The following is a 21,422-nucleotide window of genomic DNA, read 5'->3' on the forward strand; positions in this document are numbered from 1 at the left end:
GTATAGGAAAACATAATAGTTGCTTCTTGTTGAAAGACTAGTCTCATTTAACTACAGGACTCTGAAATTTGAAGAAATGTGAAAAATGTAAAAGAAAATATTAAAAAGGACAAAAAAGACAAATGTGGGTCACCTGGGTGGCTCAGTCATTAAGCACCTGACTTTGGCTCATGTCAGGATCCCAGGATACTGGGATCGAGCCATGCATCAGGCTTCCTGCTTGGCAGGGAGTCTGTTTTTTCCTTCCCCACTCCCACTGTTTATGCTCCCTCTCTCACTGTCTCTCTCTGTCAAATAAATAAATAAACTCCTAAAAAAAAAAAAAGAAAAAAAAAAGAGAAAAATTCACTACGATGACCAAATACTTAAAACGAATTTCAAATATTGTGAGGGACACGTAGAAACATTTCAGAAAAAATGGTGAGCCAATTAGACAATTACAAGCGAATATAAGCATTTTGTTCTTTCAGTGTTGTGAACTAATCGATTTTATTTAATTCTCAATATTTTTTTTCCTCTTGAGTACTTTATAATCTCTTTCCTTCAGTCACTGAATTATTGCCTTACTCCAGATCCTCATCCTCTCTCTTTCTCTCTATTTTTAAAGTATTTAAGTATTTATTTGAGAGTGAGTGAGAGCACACATGGGGGAGGGGCAGAAGGAGAGGGAGAGAGACTCTCCAGCAGACTCCCTTCTGAGCACAGAGCCCCACATAGTCTTGATCCCAGAAAGCCAAGGTCATGACCTGAGCCAGAACCAAGAGTGGGACACTTAACCCATTGAGCCATTCAGGAAGAATCATCCTCATCCTCTCTTTATTCGAGTATTTTCTAGCAATATTTCCCAACTGAATAAAAACAGGATTTGGAATCTTATATTATCAGCTAGAGTTCCTAAATGGAAAGAGACTTATATTTATTTAGCCTAATTTTAACAAATAATGTAATTTTTTAAATGTTTAAAAGACTTATAGAGTCTCTAAATATGGAAGTAAATCATGTCTGAAAACTGTGCAACAGAAAAAAAAAGAAAGAAAAAAATGTCCAACAAGAACCTGAAAATGAGTCCTGTAATGATACTACCATTTCCTGTTTTGGGTGCCATTTGAGACTCAGAACTATGTGATGGATTTCCCTAAAAATTTTATGAATTTATTTTCATTTCATTCATTTTCATTTAGAGGTTGTGCACCTTTTATCTCTCTCTCTCTCTCTCTCGCTTTTTTGAGTGACCCATTTCCAAGATAAAGTGTTCAAAAAGAGAATCTAATATACAGTGTAGATATATGTCTTGGCTATAGCTATAAGACCAGTAGAGAAGTTAATATTTGAGTTCTACTATGGATATTGAAAAGGTTGCTCCTTAAAAAATTTCAAAAGATAATTCAGAAAAAATATAATTATAAACGGGGTTGTAGACTTTCTGCTTAACACTTAAGGAGTCATGTGACCCTTTATCTATTCACAGGGGCCATTATGTATGAGATATAGGTATTTGTGATAAATTTGTTTTAGGTTTGATGTGTGGAAAGTAGACTTGAGGATTGAAAAAAGTAAATATTTGGATTCTTAGAGTCAAGATGTCAGAGAAGTAGCAGGATGAGCTGATATCAGGTAGCAGGAGATCAGCTATACAGCTTATCAAGCCATTGTGAACACCTAAAAATCAAACAGGAGATTGAGGAACAATTCTAGAAATAGAAAATCGACCACTTTCTGAAAGTTAGGACCAGTGGAGAAGCGAATCCAAAGTGATGGGAAGATAGACTGCGGGCAGAGGGGCTGGATCCAGGCAAGTGGTGGAACAATGGAGCACAAAATCAGGACTTTTAAAAATCTGCTCCACTGAGGGACAACACTGCAGAGGCTAAACTGGGGTGAAGCCCACACAGGGTCAGAGTGGCCCCAGGTCCCACGGTTTCACAGAAGGATCAGGGGTGTCTAGGTGTCACAGAGCTCACAGGTATTAGAGCAGGGAAGCCAGCTTCAGAGGCAGAGCCAAGAAGTGAGCTCACAACTCGGGGTTACCTTGAACTGGTCACAGGCTGGGTGATCTCGGAGCGGGGCCAAAGGCCAGGGAGACAGGAGTAATTAAGAGCTTTTCTCTGAGGGCACACTGAGGAGTGGGGCCCTGAGCTCTCTGGTCCTCTGGGTCGGAGATTGGGAGGCCGCCATTTTCATTTGCATCCTCCAAAACTCTATGGAAAGAGTTTAGGGTACAAAATCTCTTGAAAGTGAACCCCATTGGATTACTTAGAAGGGCCCCTGGTAAGGGCGGTGCAATTCGCCTTGGGCAAAGACACTTGAGAATCACTACAACAGGCCCCTCCCCCCAGAAGGTCAATAAGAAATCCAGTCAAGACCAAGTTCACTTACCAAGGAGAACAGCAGAATTCCAGAGGAGGAGAAAACAATGCATGGAATTCATGGCTCTCTCCCCATGATTCTTTAGTCTTGCAGTTAATTAATTTTTTTTTATTTTTCTTTCTTCTGCTAATTTTTTAAACTTTTACCCGTCCCTCTTTTAACGTTTTTTAACTAGTTTATCTAACAATACCCTTCATAAAAAAATAATAATAATCTTTTTTTTTTCCCTTTTTATTTATTTATTTTTTTTTTCAGCGTAACAGTATTCATTCTTTTTGCACAACACCCAGTGCTCCATGCAAAACGTGCCCTCCCCATCACCCACCACCTGTTCCCCCAACCTCCCACCCCTGACCCTTCAAAACCCTCAGGTTGCTTTTCAGAGTCCACAGTCTCCCATGGTTCGCCTCCCCTCCCCAATGTCCATAGCCCGCTCCCCCTCTCCCAATCCCACCTCCCCCCAGCAACCCCCAGTTTGTTTTGTGAGATTAAGAGTCATTTATGGTTTGTCTCCCTCCCAATCCCATCTTGTTTCATTTATTCTTCTCCTATCCCCCTACCCCCCCATGTTGCTTCTCCATGTCCTCATATCAGGGAGATCATATGATAGTTGTCTTTCTCCGATTGACTTATTTCACTAAGCATGATACGCTCTAGTTCCATCCATGTCATCGCACATGGCAAGATTTCATTTCTTTTGATGGCTGCATAGTATTCCATTGTGTATATATACCACATCTTCTTGATCCATTCATCTGTTGATGGACATCTAGGTTCTTTCCATAGTCTGGCTATTGTAGACATTGCTGCTATAAACATTCGGGTACACGTGCCCCTTTGGATCACTATGTTTGTATCTTTAGGGTAAATAATCTTTTTTGAACATTCATTATTATAGTCACATTTTATCCTTCGTGGTATGTAACTTTATTTTTTCTATATACACAGGGTTTTTTCATCTAAAAAATTTGGGGTACAACTTCTTTTAATAGATCAAAATATACCCTAAATCTTGCTCAAGGCTTGTTCTAGTCTCCAGCCCGAGTAAATTCTCTCCATTTTCTTTTTCTTTATTCTCCCTACCAACTTACCTTACCAACTCCTTTTTTAGAAATTAAAATTTTTTTTCATCATTATAGGCATATTCTACTCCTTCATTGTGTTTACCCTGATATATATTTTGTATTCTTTAAAATTTTGGAGTGTAGTTTCTTCTAAGAGACCAAAATACTCCCAAAATTAAGTGGGTGACCCTATTCTAGTCACCAGTCAAATATATACTCTTCTTTATATTTTTTCTTTATTTGTTTACTTTTTAAATTTTTTTCTAATTTTCTGAACTTCTTTTTATCCCCTTTCTCCCTCCCACGAATTGGTTAAAGCACATTTTCCTGGGGTCTTTGCCACCATTTTAGTATTTTATTTGCTCCTTCATATATTCTTATCTGGACAAAATGATGAGGCAGAAAACTCAACACACACACACACACACACACAAAATGAACAAGAGACAGTACAAAGGCTAGGGAGCTGATCAATACAGACATTGGTAATATGTGAGATTGAGAGTTAAGAATGACGATTCTCAAGGTTCTAGCCAAGCTCAAAAAAGGCATGGAAGATACAGAGAGAAACCCTCTACGGAGAGATTAATGACCTTTCTGAACAAATAAAAGAACAAAAATCTCACTAATTTGAAATAAAAATGCTATTAATGTTGTGCAATAAAATATGGAGGCTCTTACTGCTAGGATGAATGAGGGAGAAGAAAGAATTAATGATATAGAAGACCAAGTGACAGAGAATAAATAAACCGAGCAAAAGAGAGAAAAACAACTACTGGACCATGAGGGGAGAATTCGAGAGATAAGTGACACATAAGATGAAACAACATTAAAATAATTGGGATTCCAGAAGAAGAAAGAGAGAGGGCAGCAGAAGGTATACTGGAGAGAATTACTATAGAGAATTTCCTAATATGGCAAAGATAACAAGCATCAAAATCCAGGAGCTGCAGAGAACCCCCCTAAAAATCAATAAGAATAGGTCCACACCTCGTCACCTAATAGGAAAATTTGCAAGTCTTAGCGACAGACAGAAAATCCTGAAAGAAGTCTGGGAAAGAAGTCTGTAACATACAATGGTAAAAATATTAGATTGAGAAAGATTTATCCACAGAGACAACACAGGCCAGAAAGAATTGGCATGATATATTCAGATCAGAAATTGAGAAAAATATGCATCCAATAATACTATATCCAGCTAGGATATCATTGAAAATAGAAGGAGAGATAAAAAGCTCCCAGGACAAACAAAAACTGAAAGAATTTGTAAACACCAAACCAGCTCTACAGAAAATATTGAAAGGGGTGCTCTAAGCAAAGAGAGAGCCTAAAAGTAGTAGATCAGAGAGAAACAGAGACAATATACAGTAGCAGTCATCTTACAGGAAATACAATGGCACTAAATTCACTAAACTCTCTCTCAATAATTACCCTGAATGTAAATGCGCTAAACGCCCCAATCAAAAATCAAAATGGATAAAAGAAGCAAAACCCATTAATAGGCTGCCTACAAGAGACTCTTTTTAGACCAAAAGACACCTCCAGATTTAAAGTGAGGGGGTGGAAACAATGTACCATCTAATGGACATCAGAAGAAGGCTGAGGTGGCAATCCTAATATCAGATCAATTCAATTTTAAGCTAAAGACAATAACAAGAGACGAGGAAGGACACTATATCATACTCAAAGGGTCTGTCCAACAAGAAGATCTAATAATTGTAAGTATCTGCACCTAACATGGGAGGAGCTAACTAACTAAATAAACCAAATAATAACAAAATCAAAGAAACTGGTCGACAATAATACAATAATAGTAAGGGACTTTAACACTCCCCTCACTGAAATGGACAGATCATCCAAGAAAAAGATCAAAAGGAAATAAAGGCCTTCAATGACACACTGGACCAGATGGACATCACAAATATATACAGAACATTCCACCCAAAGCAACAGAATACACATTCTTCTCTAGTGCACAAGGAACATTCTCCAGAATAGATCACATCCTGGGTCATAAATCAGATCTCAACTGGTACCAAAAGATTGGAATCATTCCCTGCATATTTTCAGACTACAATGCTCTGAAGCTAGAACTCAACCACAAGAGGAAATTTGGAAAGGACCCAAATACATGGAGACTAAACAGCATCCTTCTAAAGAATGAGTGTTTCAACCAGGAAATTAAAGAAGAATTGAAAAAAATCATGGAAACAAATGATAATGAAGACACGACAGTTCAAAATCTGTGGGACACAGCAAAAGCAGTCCTGAGAGGAAAATATATAGCGGTAAAAGCTTTTCTCAAGAAACAAGAAAGGTCTCAAATACCCAACCTAACCCTACACCTAAATGAGCTGGAGAAAGAATAGGAAAGAAAGCCTGAACCCAGCAGGAGAAGAGAAATCACAAAGATCAGAGCAGAAATCAATGAAATAGAAACCAGAAAAACAAGAGAAAAAAAAATCAATGAAACTAGGAGCTTGTTCTTTGAAAGAATTAATAAGAGAGATAAACCCCTGGCCAGAATTAACAAAAAGAAAAGAGAAAGGGCCCAAATAAATAAAATCATGAATGAAAGAGGAGAGATCACAACCAACACCAAAGAAATACAAACAATGATAAGAACATACTATGAGCACCTCTACACCAGCAAATTTGACAATCTGGAAGAAACGGATGCATTCCTAAAGACATACAAACTACCACAACTGAACCAGGAAGAAATAGAACACCTGAACAGACCCAAAACCAGTAAGGAGATTGAAACAGTCATCAAAAATCTCCAAACAAACAAAAGCTCAGGGCCAGACAGCTTCCCAGGGGAATTCTACCAAACACTTAAAGAAGAATTAATTCCCATTCTCCTGAAACTGTTCCAAAAAAGTGAAATGGAAGGAAAACTTCCAAACTCATTTTATGAGACCAGCATCACCTTGATCCCAAAATCAGACAAGGATCCCATCAAAAATAATTACAGACCAATAGCCTTGATGAACACAGATGCAAAAATTCTCACCAAAATACTAGCCAATAGGATCCAACAGTACATTAAAAGGATGACTCACCATGACCAAGTGGGATTTTTTCCAGGGTTGCAAGGTCGGCTCAACATCCGCAAATCAATCAATGTGATAGAACACATTAATAAAAGAAAGAACAAGAACCATATGATACTCTCAATAGATGCTGAAAAGCATTTGACAAAGTACAGCATCCCTTCCTGATCAAAACTCTTCAAAGTGTAGGGATAGAGGGCATATACCTCCATATCATCAAAGCCATCTTTGAAAAACCCACTGCAAATATCATTCCCAATGGAGAAAAACTGAGAGCTTTTCCACTAAGGTCAGGAACACGGCAGGGATGTTCATTATCACCACTGCTATTCAACCTAGTACTGGACGGCCTAGCCTCAGCAATCACACAGCAAAAAGAAATTAAAGGCATCTAAATCAGCAAAGAAGAAGTCAAACTATCACTCATTGCAGATGATATGATACTGTATGTGGAAAATCCAAAAGACTCCACTCCAAAACTGCTAGAACTTGTACAGGAATTCAGTAAAGTGTCAGGATATAAAATCAATGCACAGAAATCAGTTTCATTTCTCTACACCAACAACAAGACAGAAGAAAGAGAAATTAAGGAGTCAATCCCATTTACAATTGCACCCAAAACCATAAGATACTTAGGAATAAACCTAACCAAAGAGGTAGAATCTGTACTCAGAAAACTACAAAGTACTCATGAAAGAAATTGAGGAAGACAAAAAGAAATGGAAAAATGTTCCATGCTCCTGGATTGGAAGAACAAATGTTGTGAAAACGTCTATGCTACCTAAAGCAATCTACACATTTAATGCAATCCCTATCAAAACCCCATCCATTTTTTTTAACGAAATGGAACAAATAATCCTAAAATTTATATGGAACCAGAAAAGACCTCGAATAGCCAAAGGAATAGTGAAAATGAAAGCCAGAGTTGGTGGCATCACAATTCCGGACTTCACGCTCTATTACAAAGCTGTCATCATCAAGACAGCTGAAATGTATGTACTGGCATAAAAACAGACACATAGATCAATGGGACAGAATAGAGAGCCCAGAAATAGACCCTCAACTCTATGGCCAACGAATCTTCAACAAAGCAGGGAAGAATGTCCAGTGGAAAAACGACAGCCTCTTCAACAAATGGTGCTGGGAAAATTGGACAGCCACATGCAGAAAAATGAAATTGGGCCATTTACTTACACCACACATGAAAATAGACTCAAACTGGATGAGGGACCTCAATGTGAGAAAGGAATCCATCCAAATCCTTGAGGAGAACACAGGCAGCAACCTCTTTGACCTCAGCTGCAGCAATTTCTTCCTAGGAACATCACCAAAGGCAAGGGAAGCAAGGGCAAAAATGAACTATTGGGACTTCATCAAGATCAAAAGCTTTTGCACAGCAAAGTAAACAGTCAACAAATCCAAAAGACAACTGACAGAATGGGAGAAGATATTTGCAAATCACATATCAGATAAAGGGCTAGTATCCAAAATCTATAAAGAGCTTAGCAAACTCAATACCCAAAGAACAAATAATCCAATCAAGAAATGGGCAGAGGACATGAACAGACATTTCTGCAAAGAAGACATCCAGATGGCCAACAGACACATGAAAAAGTGCTCCACATCACTCGGCATCAGGGAAATACAGATCAAAACCACAATGAGATATCACCTCACACCAGTCAGAATGGCTAAAATTAACAAGTCAGGAAATGACAGATGCTGGCGAGGATGCGGAGAAAGGGGAACCCTCCTGCACTGTTGGTGGGAATGCAAGCTGGTGCAACCACTCTGGAAAACAGCATGGAGGTTCCTCAAAAAGTTGAAAATAGAACTAACCTATGACCCAGCAATGGCACTACTCTGTATTTACCCTAAAGATACAAAAGTAGTGATCCGAAGGGGCACGTGCACCCGAATGTTTATAGCGGCAATGTCTACAATAGCCAAACTATGGAAAGAACCTAGATGTCCATCCACAGATGAATGGATAAAGAAGAAGTGGTATATATGTACAATGGAATACTATGCAGCCATCAAAAGAAACGGAATCTTGCCATTTGCAAAGACGTGAATGGAACTAGAGGGTATTTTGCTTAGCGAAATAAGTCAATTGGAGAAAGACAACTCTCGTATGATCTCCCTGATATTAGGAAGTGGAGATGCAACGTGGGTGGTTTAAGGAGTAGGAAAAGAATAAATGAAACAAATGGGCTTGGGAGGGAGACTAACCATAAGAAACTCTTAATCTCACAAAACAAACAGGGTAGCTGGGGGGAGGGGTTTCAGGAAAGGTTGGTGGGGTTATGGACATTGGGGAGGGTATGTGCTATGGTGAATGCTTTGAAGTGTGTAAACCTGGTGATTTACAGACCTGTACCCCTGGGGATAAAAATACATTATATGTTTATAAAAAAATTAAAAATTTAATAAAATAATTTAAGAACTCAAAATAAGAAATAATTAAACAAACAAAAAAAACAATGGCATGCCAGTTTCAATATCCCTTTCCAACTTTTCACAGTGTAATCTCTTTTGGATATGATTCATAAGCTTATTTCTTTTCTTTGCAACTAGATAAATATAAGAACATTTCCTCTTGAATAATAAGGAATAAAAATGCATGACTTAGTTAACTAAATATATATTCATATGCATATATGTATATATATGTATATATATATATGTAAATAAGCTGGGACATTTTACCTTTTCACAAGTAAAAAGCATAATTAAATCAGGTACTGTTAGGCAGGAAAAATGTAAAAACATTTAGTGTATTATCTACAATAAATTTGCATTGTTGAACTTTTTTTTGATTGCACTAAGGTGAGTAATATAATTACTTTTATTTTTTTAGTTTTGTAAGTGAAAATTGTCTTATAGTTTATTGCTTTTCTAACAGAACATAATGGAAAATTTTGAAAATATTTCATACCTAAAATAAATTAATGATAATTCTCATATTTTTGATATTTTAAATATTTGTGATTTTTGTTTTTATTGAACTAGTTGCATGCCATTAGTTTGTAATTAATTTTTATATTTTTATTTTGTAAATTATTTTTATATTTATTCATATTTGTATTTTTTACTTTTATTTCTATTTTTTATTCTAATTTTTTTTTCAAATTTTTGTTTAAATTCTCATGAATTAACACACAGTGTAATATTAGTTTCAAGTGTAGAATTTAATGATTAAACACTTAAAACTCCCAGAGCTCATCACAACAAGTGCACTATTAAATTTCTTGGCAGTATAATCAAAATTGGGACATAAATTAGTATATGCAGACACATCATTATTGTGTATTTGCTGAACACAATATACAAAATACATGATCCATAAAACTTTAGAGAAACAGTAACATTAGAAGAATTTAAATAAATACATGTGTTTCTTTCCCACTGAATTGACTGACCCTTAACATACATGTGAAAGTATCTGAAGAAATTATTTGAACTCCTTCCGAACTTTGGCTTAGGTCCATCCTGGGATTTTCGTTAACTTAACCCATGTTGTTCAAGTCTGCATGGACTTTTCCACGTGAACACAAAAGAAATATTAAATAGATCACATTATTGGCATAGAATCATTGCTGCTGCTCCATTTCTTAGAGGTATCTAAAATGTCAATGTAGAAATGAAAGATTACTATGTACAGTTTTTGGATTTATTCAAGAATGTTTAATGATAAAATGGCTTTTTTCATATGATGGTGACTGAATTTCAATTAACAAAGCCTGTGCGTTTATGACAGTGCAGAGGTAATATAAGATACTCCAGTAATCTTAATTATTTTCTTATTTTTAATAATCATACAAGAAGTGAGACTCATCAGTAAGCACTTATAAGACCTATATAATTTAGTATTTTTGTGTTTAAAAGCAATAGATACATTTGAACATCCCATTAACAAGGAAAATTCCTTTTTTTTTTACTGAAGTAGGTTTAAATACTATATAAATAATTTGTATTAGAGTATACATCCTTAAAAATTAAAAAAATGAACTTGCTCCTTGAAAACTCATTTATCTTTTTAACACATTAATCTCTTCCTAAATCCGAAATGTGTTATTACACATTTCTGAGAATTGTGGCTGTGAATTATTGTGAAATGATATTGAAACATAGTAAAATTTATAATAAAGGCTACTGCTCATATTGTCCATGAACTTTTGCTTTATATTAATTATGAGTACTACCAGAGTCTCTTGATTTATTATGAATACTACATGAATTATACCATTAACTGTGGTATAGTTAAATACCATATCCTGGAATATAATTGATAAATAATACTACATGATAAAATATGTAAGAAATGTTTATATCAATTAAAATGGTATTTCAAATATGAGAGTAATTTTTTTGGTGATAATTGAACCGAGACATTTACAGAAAAAAAAAAAAAGAAGTTAAAGGATAAACAATGTTCATTAGAGAATGGAGGTTTCTTTTTTTTTTTTTTTTTTTTTTTTGAGGTTTCTTTTTATCCAGAGCCTGCGATGAATATTCTGGCGTTGGGAAGACTGCATTCCACTGAAGAATGCCTTAAACAACATAGGTAACATGAATTATTTTCTTCAGAAGTAAAGATGTTTTTATATAACAGAATGATGTGATCATATAGGTGTCGATTCTATTGTATTAGTTTTTTTGGTAGTACTGGTTACTGTTGGGTTGAAGTTACTCAGAAGTTAAGGTGGTTAGTTTAGGAAATAAATGGTTGTGATCTTTGTAAGAGTTGATTAAGATATAGATGCTTTGAAATGAAGTTTGAGGCTGAGTGAGTAGCTCCACATTGTACAGTACTATTCAGCAGAAGTTGTAGAATCTAAAATAGGCACTATGTGTGTTTTTGGATCTCATTTATAACTGTGCCTCTGAAAGGGAAATATCTTAAGGCTAATATTGGAATGTGTTTAGGATATGTTATTTTTAAAGAATAAACCTAACATTTAAGGGTTAAAATCCTCAATAAGTTTCATGGAGGAAAGTTATATTTTCTACTAATTTTTTTTCATGAATACAGATTGTTTATATGGAACCTATAGTAAACTTAATGGTGCTTCCTTCTTGCTTTTGACTCCATATAATATAGTATAATATATTGTAGTCCAATGACATTTATGAAATTCTCATTATTGTATAACCGTTATCATAATCACCCCAGAAACTTTTCACCTTACTCAATTTTAACTCTATGCTCATTAAGTACTCATATCTCCCTCATCCCAGCCCCTGGAAACCCCCATTCCACTTTCATCTCTATGAATTTGATTACTGTGGGTATCCTCTATCTGAAGAATCATATATATGGCTTGTTTCAATTGCTTTATTTTACTTAGTGTAATACCTGCAAACTTTATTGTTGTAGAATATAGAAGAATTTACTAATTTGCTTCCTTTTTAAAACTGAAAGACATTATATATATTGTATATATTTCATATTTTGTTTTACCATTACTCTGTCAATGGACAGTTTTATTGCTTCTATACTTCAGTTCCTGTGAATAAAGCTGTTATAAACATGGTTATAAAACATCTATTCTGGACACTGGTTTCATTTTTCTTGGAAGTGTACTCAGAACTGGAATTGCTGGATCATATGGTGATTCTAAGTTTATTACTTTTTTATTTTGAGAAATTGTTATGCATTTTCCACACTACTTGTGCATTTCTGAATTCATAATAGCACTGCACATGTATTTTTTTTCACATTATCACCCATGTTGTTTTCTTCTATTTTTTTAGTAGTAGTAGCCATGCTAATGGTAAGTCGTGGCATCTCATTGTAGACTTAGTTCAAATTTCTCTAATAATTATTGATTTTTAACATATTATACTGTGCATATAGGTCATATCTATATCTTTGGAGAAATATTATTCTAGTATTTTTTAATTTATTTTTAAGTGTTCCAAGATTCATTGCTTATGCACCACACCCAGTGCTCCACACAATATGTGCCCTCCTTAATACCTACCACCAGGTTCACCCAACTCCCCACCTCCATCCCCTACAAAACGCTGTTTGTTTCACAGTGTTCACAGTCTCTCATGGTTTGTCTCCTCTGATTTCCCCCAACTCATGTCTCCTCTCCTTTTCCAAATGTCCTCCATGTTATTCCTTATGCTCCACAAGTATGTAAAACAATATGAATTTACTCTCTCTGCTTCAATTTATTCATTCAGCATAATCTCCTCCAGTACAGTCCATGTTGATACAAAAATTGGATATTCATCCTTTGTGATGGAGGCATAATACTCTATTGTATATATGGACCATATCCTATTTATCCACTACTCTGTTGAAGGGCATCTTGGAGCTTTCCATAGTTTGGCAACTCTGGCCATTCCTGCTATGAATGTTGGGGTACGTATGACCTTTATTTTTGCTACATCAGTATCCTTGGGTTAAATACCCAGTAGTGCAGTTGCAGGGTAATAGGGAAGCTCTATTCTTAATTTCTTCAGGAATCTCCACACTGTTCTCCAAAGTGGCTGCACTAACTTGCATTCCCACCAACAGTGGAAGAGGGTTCCCCTTTCTCCACATCCTCTCCAACACACGTTGTTTCCTGTCTTGCTAATTTTGGCCATTCTAACTGGCGTCAGGTGGTATCTCAATGTGGTTTTAATTTGAATCTCCCTGATGGCTAGTGATGATGAAGATCTTTTCATGTGTCTGATAGCCATTTGTATGTCTTCGTTGGAGAAGTGTCTGTTCATATCTTCTGCCTATGTTTTGATATGATTCTCTGTTTTGTGTGTGTTGAGTTTGAGTTCTTTATAGATCCTTGATATCAACCTTTTGTCTGTACTGTCATTTGCAAATATCTTCTCCCATTCCATAGGTTGCCTTTTTGTTTTGTTGACTGTTTCCTTTGCAGTGCAGAAGCTTTTGATCTTGAAGTCCCAAAAGTTCATTTTCGCTTTTGTTTCCTTGGCCTTTGGAGACATATCTTGAAAGATGTTGCTGTGGCTGATATCGAAGAGGTTACTGCCTATGTTCTCCTCTAGGATTCTGATAGATTCCTGTCTCACGTTGAGGTCTTTTATCCATTTCGAGTTTATCTTTGTGTATGGTCGAGTTTCATTCTTCTACATATCGCTGTCCAGTTTTCCAAGCACCATTTATTGAAGAGACTGTCTTTTTTCCATTGAATATTTTTTCCTGTTATGATGAACTTATTTTCATGTGTCTGTTAGCCATTTGTATGTCTTCTTTGGAGAAGTGTCTGTTCATGTCTTCTGACCATTTTTTGACGTAATTTTCTGTTTTTTGAGAGTTGGCTTTGAGGAGTTCTTTATAGATCCTGGATATCAGCCCCTTGTCTGTAGCATCATTTTTGAATATCTTCTCCCATTACGTGGGTTGCCTTACTTTTATTGACTGTTTCCTTTGCTGTGCAGAAGCTTGTGATCTTGATGAATTTCCAGAAGTTCGTTTTGTTGTTGTTGTTGTTGTTGTTGTTGTTGTTTGTTTTTGTTTCCTTTGCCTTTGGAGACACATCTTGAAAGAAGTTCCTGTGGCCTAAGTCAAAGAGGTTACTGTCTAAGTTCTTCTCTAGGATTTTGATAGATTCCTGCCTCACATTGAAGTCTTTTATCCATTTCATGTTTATATTTGTGTGTGGTGTAAGAGAATGGTCAAGTTTCATTCTTCTATACATAGCTCTCCAATTTTCCCAGAACCACTTATTGAAGAGACCTTTTCCCACTGGATATTTTTTCCGCTTTTTCAAAGATTATTTGACCATAGAATTGAGGGTTCATGTCTGGGCTTTCTAGTCTGTTCCACTGGTCTATGTGCCTGTTTTTGTGCCAGTACCATGCTGTCTTAGTGATCACAGCTTTGTAGTAAAGCTTGAAATCAGGTAACATGATGCCTCCAGTTTTGTTTTTCTTTTTCAATATTTCCTTAGCAATTCGGGGCCACTTCTCATTCCATACAAATTTTAGAATAGTTTGTTCCAGCACTTTGAAAAATGTCCTGGAATTTTGATGGGGATGGCATTGAAAGTCTATATTGTTCTAGGCAGTATTGACATTTTAACAATGTTCATTCTTCCGATCTATGAGCATGCAATTGTCTTTCAACTTTTAGTATCTTCTTCAATTTCTTTCCTGAATGTTCTGTTTTTCCTCAAGTGCAGATCCTTTACCTCTTTGGTTAGGTTTCTTCCCAGGTATCTTGAGGGTTTTAGTGCTATAGTAAATAGAATGATTTTCTAATTTCCCTTCCTGTATTTTCATTGTTAGTGTATAAGAAAGTAACTGATTTCTGTACATTGTTTTTATCCTTCCACATTACTGAATTGCTGTATGAGTTCTAGCAGTTTGGGGTGCAGTGTTTTGGGTTTTCCATGTAAAGTATGATGTCATCTGTGAAGAGAGTGAGTTTGGTTTCTTCTTTGCCAATTTGAATAACTTTCATTTCTTTTTGTTGTCTGATTGCTGTTGCTAGGACTTCTAGTACTGTATCTAACAACAGTGGGAAGTATAGGTATCCTTGTCATGTTAGTGATCCCAAAGGAAAGGTGTCAACTTTACCGCATTGAGAATGATATTCACTGTGGGTTTTTCCTAGATTTTATGAATTTGAGGAATATTCCCTCTATCTCTATAATTAAAGAGTTTTAATAAGGTATGGATGCTCTATCTTATCAAATGCTTTTTCTGCATCAATTGAGAAGACAATGTGGTTCTTCTCTCTTCTCTTATTGATTTGTTCTATCACACTGATTGATTTCCAAATGTTAAACCACTCTTGCATCCCATGGATAAATCCCACCTTGTTATGGTGGATAAACCTTTTAATGTACCATTGGATCTTGTTAGCTAGGATCTTGTTGAGAATATTGACAACCATATTCATTAGGGATATTGGTATGAAATTCTCCTTTTTGTTGAGGTCTTTGCCTGTATTGGGAAGCAAGGTAATGCTGGTTTAAGAGAAAGAGTATGGAAGTTTTCTTCTGTTTCTATTTTTTGAAACAGCTGCGGAAGAGTAAGTATTATTTCTTCTTTGAATGTTTGCTAGGATACCCTAGGGAATCTGTCAGGTCCTGGGCACTTCTTTTTTGGGATGTTTTTGGTCACTGCTTCAATCTCATTACTACATATTGGTCTATTCAGGTTGCTAATTTCTTCCTGTATCAGTCTTGGAAATTTATAGGTTTCTAGGAAAGCAACCAGTTCTTCTAGGTTGCTTAACTTACTGGCATAGAACTGTTGATAATAATTTCGGATGATTGTTTCTATTACCTTGGTGTTAATCATGATCTCTCCCTTTTCATTTATAATTTTATTACTTTGGGGCTTCTCTCTTTTCGTTTGGATTAGTTTGGCCAATGGTTGACCAATCATGTTGATTCCTTCAATAAAACAGCTTATAGTTTCATTGATGTGTTTTACTATATCTCTAGTTTCTAACTCATTGATCTCTGCTCTCACCTTAATTATTTCCCTTCTTGTGCATGGGTTTGGCTTAATTTGTTGTTAATTATCCAGTTCTTGAAGGTGTAAAGAGAGTTTTACACCTTAAATGTGTATTCAGGATTTTTTTTTTTTTTTTTTTTTTTAGTGAAGCTTGGGTTGCTATATATTTCTCCCTCAGGACCAGCTTTGCTGTATCCCGTAGGTTTTGGAACAATGTGCTTCATTCTCATTGGTTTCCATGAATTGTTTAAGTTCTTCTTTGATTTCCTGGTTGATCCAAACATTCTTGAGTAAGGATGGTCTTTAGCTTCCAAGTGTTTGAATTCCTTCCAAACTTTTTCTTGTATTTGAGTTCCAGGTTCAAAGAATTGTGGTCTGAGAATATGCAGGGAATAACCTCAATATTTTGGTATCAGTTAAAACATGATTTTGACCCAGTATGTGGTCTATTCTAGAGAAGGTTGCATTTGCACTTGAGAATAATGAGTATTCTGTTGTTTTAGGGTGGAATGTTCTGTATATACCTATGAGATCCATCTGGTCCAATGTGTCATTCAAAGCTCTTGTTTCTTTACTGATTTTCTGCTTGGATGATCTGTCTATTACTGAGGGTGGCATGTTAAGATCCCCTACTATTTGTGTATTCATATCAATATGACTCTTTATCTTGATAAACAGTTGTCTTATGTAGTTGGTTGCTCCCATATTGGGGGCATAAATATTTACAATTGTTAAATCTTCTCGGAGGATAAGCCATTTAAGAATGATGTAGTGTACTTCTGCATCTCAGACAACAGTCTTTAGTTTAAAATCTCATTGATCTCGGGGCACCTAGGTGGCTCAGTGGGTTAAAGCCTCTGCCTGTGGCTCAGGTCATAATCCAAGGGTCCTGGGATCGCGTCCCACATGGAGCTCTCTGCTCAGTGGGGAGCCTGCTTCCCCCTCTCTCTCTGCCTCTCTGCCTACTTGTGTTCTGTCTCTCTGTCAAATAAATAAATAAATAAAATCTTGAAAATATAAAATTAAATCTGATTGATCTCATATGAGAATTGCTACCCAGGTTGCTTTTGTAGCTCTTTGGCATGAAAGCTGCTACTCCACTCCTTCACTTTTAGTCTGGATGTATCTTTAGGTACCAAGTTGATCTCTTGTAGACAGCATAGGATTGGTACAGGCATTTTATCCAATATGCAACCCTATGCCTTCTTATGAGAGCATTTAGACCATTAAAGTTGAGGTTGAGTATTGAAACGTAAGTTTTTATTGACATCATGTTGTCTGTGAAGTCCTTGTTTCTATAGATTATCCATGGAATGCAAGGGTAGTTCAACATTTGCAGATCAATGAATGTTATAGAAGTCAATAAGAGAAGAGAGAAGAACCACATGGTCCTCTCAACCAATGCAGAAATGATGCAGATGTATTTGACAAGATATAGCATCTGTTCCTGATTTTAAAAATTCAAAATATAGGGATAGAGAGAACATTCCTCAACTTCATAAAATCTATCTATGAAAAACCACCAGGGAATATCATCTTCAATGGGGAAAAGCTGACAGCCTCCCTTTGAGATCAGCAACACGACAAGGATGCCCACCCTCACCACTCTTGTACAACATAGTACTAGAAATCCTAACAACAGCAATAAGAAAACAAAAAGAAATAAAAGGTATTAATATTGGCAATGAATAAGTCAAACTCTCTCTTTGCAGATGACATGACACTTTATATGGAAAACCCAAAAGACTCCACCCCCAAACTACTAAAACTGATACAGCAATTCAGTAATGTGGAAGAATAAAAAAATCAATGTACAGAAATCAGTTACTTTCCATTACACTAAAAATGAAAATATACAAAGGGAAATTATAGAATTGATTTCATTTAGTATAGCACCAAGAACCTAAGATACCTGGGAATAAACCTAACCAAAGGGGTAAAGGATCTGTACTTGAGGAACTACAGAACACTCATGAAAGACGTTGAAGAAGAGAGAGGAAGAAGGAAGACCATTCCATGTCATGCACTGGAAGAATAAACATTGTTAAAATATCTATACTGCTCAGATCAAGCTGTACTTTCAATGCATCCCTGTTCTAAATTCTACTGGAATTTTTCGAAGTGCTGGAGCAAACAGTCCTAAAATTTGTATGGAATCAGAATAGACCCCGAATTGATAAAGAAATGTGGGTAAAGAAAAACAAAACTGGGGGTATCACATTGCCTGATTTTAAGCTTTACTACAAAGCTGTGATCACCAAGACTGCACGGTACTGGCACAAAAACAGGAACATAGACCAGTGGAACAGAGTAGAGAGCCCAGATATGGACCCTCAAATATATGGTCAAATAATCTTTGACAAAACAGGAAAAAAACCAGTAGATAAAAGACAATCTCTTTAATAAATGGTGCTGGGAAAAGTGGACAGCTACACATAGAAGACTGAAATTTGACCCTTCTCTTACACCATACACATAGATAAACTCGAAATGGTAAAAGACCTCAATGTGAGGCAGGAATCCATCAGAATCCTAGAGGAGAACATAAGAAGTTATCTCTTTGACATCAGTCACAACAACTTCTTTCCAGATATGTCTCCAAAGGCAAAGGAAACAAAAGCAAAAATGGACTTTTGGGACTTCATCAAGATTAAATGCTACTAAAAAGAAAACTGTCAACAAAACAAAGGGAACAGTTAAAAAAATAAAGAAGACTTCTTGATGGAGGTATAATACCCCATAATATATATGGATCATATCTTATTTATCCATTCCTCCATTAAAGGGCATCTTTGTTCTTTCCAGTTTGGTGACTGTGGGCATTGCAGCTATGAACATTAGGGTACACACTGCCCTTCTTTACACTACATCTGTATCTTTCAGGTGAATACCCAGTAGTTAAACTGCAGGGTCATAGGGAAGCTCTATTGTTAATCTCTTAAGGAATCTCCACGCTGTTTTCACAGTGGCAGCACCAATTTGCATTTCCCACCAACAGTGGAAGAGGGTTCCCCTTTCGCCACATCCTCTCCAACACACGTTGATTCCTGTCTTGCTAATTTTGGCCATTCTAACTGGTGTCAGGTGGTATCTCAATGTGGTTTTGCTTTGAATCTCCCTGATGGCTAGTTATGATGAACATTTTTTCATGTGTCTGTTAACCAATTTTTAGATATTTTACTCATTTATTTGACAGAGATCACAAGTAGGCAGAGAGGCAGGCAGAGAGAGAGAGACGGAGATGCAGGCTCCCTGTGGAGCAGAGAGCCCAATGTGGGGCTTGATCCCAGGACCCTGAGATCATGACCTGACCCGAGGGCAGAGGCTTAACCCACTGAGCTACCCAGGAGCCCCTCTATTAACCATTTTTATGTCTTCTTTGGAGAAGTGTCTGTCCATGTCTTCTGCCCATTTTTTTTTTTTTGACATGATTATCTGTTTTGTGTGTGTTGAGTTTGAAGAGTTCATTATAGGTCTTGGATATCAGCCCTTTGTCTGTGGGGTCATTTGTGAATATCTTCTCCCATTCTGTGGGTTTCCTTCTTTGGTTTGTTGACTGTTTCTTTTGCTGTGCAGAAGCTTTTGATCTTGATGAATTCCCAAAAGTTCATATTTGCTTTTGTTTCCTTTGCTTTTGGAGACATATCTCGAAAGAAGTTGTTGTGGCCGATGTCAAAGAGGTTACTGCCTATGTTCTCCTATAGTATTCTGATGGATTCCTGCCTCACATTGAGGTATTTTATCCATTTTGAGTTTATCTTTGTGTGTGGTGTAAAAGAATGCTCATGTTTCATTCTTCGACACATAGTCCAATTTTCCCAGCACCACTTATTGAAGAGACTGTCTTTGATCCACTGTATATTTTTTCCTGCTTAATCGAAGAGTATTTGACCATGGAAGCCGAGCAGCTGGGAAATCCTGGCCTGCTCAGGGTGGAATCCACCTGCTTCATTTTTCCGTTATCTCTTCTTTCCTCCCAGAGAGCACCTGTGGCTAATCAGGTAAGTCCTTTGAATGTGCTTGTTCAACTATAAACTTTATACTGCTTGTTCAGACATATTTTGCCTTCCTTCTTGTTTATCTACAAGGAATATGACTAATGTTTGGCCTTCTTTGGCTCTTCTCTTGGTTACTGTTTCTATCTAATAAAAGTGGGACTGAGGAGTTGTTTGGGGCAACAGTCTTTTCTACTGTTGTCCCCTCCTCCCTTTCTCTTGCCGCTGACTTGTTTGTGCCTCATTCTTCTCCCATTCGCTGACAGCAAGCGGCAACAATGTGCACCCTGGAACACTTTTGAGCAATTGGGAGTCCTCACCTAAAAGAAAGAAGAAAGAGAAAAGGGAAAAGTGAGAGAAAGGAGAAAAAATGACAAAGAAAAAAAAAACAGAGAGAAAAAACCCAGGCAAAATGAGCCCCAATGGCAAGATTTATAAAATATGCAAACACAAATGGAAAACAAAAAGACTGACAAAAGTAAATGACAAGGAAAAAAAAAACAGAACCGAGCAGAAATGAATCCCAAGTATAAGACTTACATACTACCAGAAAAAATAAATGCAGAAACACTGACAGAAGAAAAAAAGGTGGGAGGGTGGTTATAAATCCTCAGGGTGGGCATGGAAGGTTATTTTGATTCTTCATGGGTGTGTCTTGATATCTTAGCTAAAGGACTCAACTTTCCCAAGATAAAGGGGGATTAAAACTGATTTATATATAGGGATAGGAGATAGTACTGATTGGGGAAAGAGGAGAAAGAGGATTATCTTGAAGGTTATCTCTATATGAATATTAAAAAAATAGAAATGCAAAAGTAAAACACAGGTATATGTATCAAAAAAGTTCAAATTAAAAGGTTATTATGAAATTTGTTGTATGGAACCTCTCGTTGTGATGGTAAATAGGTTAAAAATTTTAAAAGAATTAGAATAATGGGAACGAATTAAAAATAAAAGTTGTATCTATGAAGTATACAGGTTTTAGGGCAGTACTTGGAGGTTAATATCTTCTTTTCCCCTGATATTGGGGTTTTACAGTTTTATGGGGACCCTGTGGTGGTTGTCCTCTTGTTTTTTATTATTATTTTTTAGGTGGCTGGGTTTCTGGGGGAGGGCCCTGCTGCATTGTTTTTCAGGCAATCTTGCTAGAGTTGAGTCGTCCTGCCTCCTATAATGGGACTGGACTCAAGAAACAAGTTTTTCAGGCTTTTGTTCTCTGAAGTGTTCCCACCCGCCCCCCCCCCAGTGGCTTTTATAGTATTTTCAGAGGTTTGGAGAAACAAACTGCATCCAGACCTCCTTCTCAGAGAGAAGCCTCAGTCTGTTCCCCTCTGGGTTGTCCAGAGCCCACAGACTCCCCCTCTGCCACCTCCCACAGGCAGAGCACATCCCCACCCAACTTCTCAGGGGTTGCAAGAGCTCAGGATTGTCTCTGCACTCTGGTGCTACTAAAACCACAATAATGGTCCAGGGAGCTTGCTTCTACTGACTGCCTT

Source organism: Meles meles, unplaced genomic scaffold (genome assembly GCF_922984935.1).
Source record: "Meles meles unplaced genomic scaffold, mMelMel3.1 paternal haplotype, whole genome shotgun sequence".
NCBI classification, from domain to species: Eukaryota; Metazoa; Chordata; class Mammalia; order Carnivora; family Mustelidae; genus Meles; species Meles meles.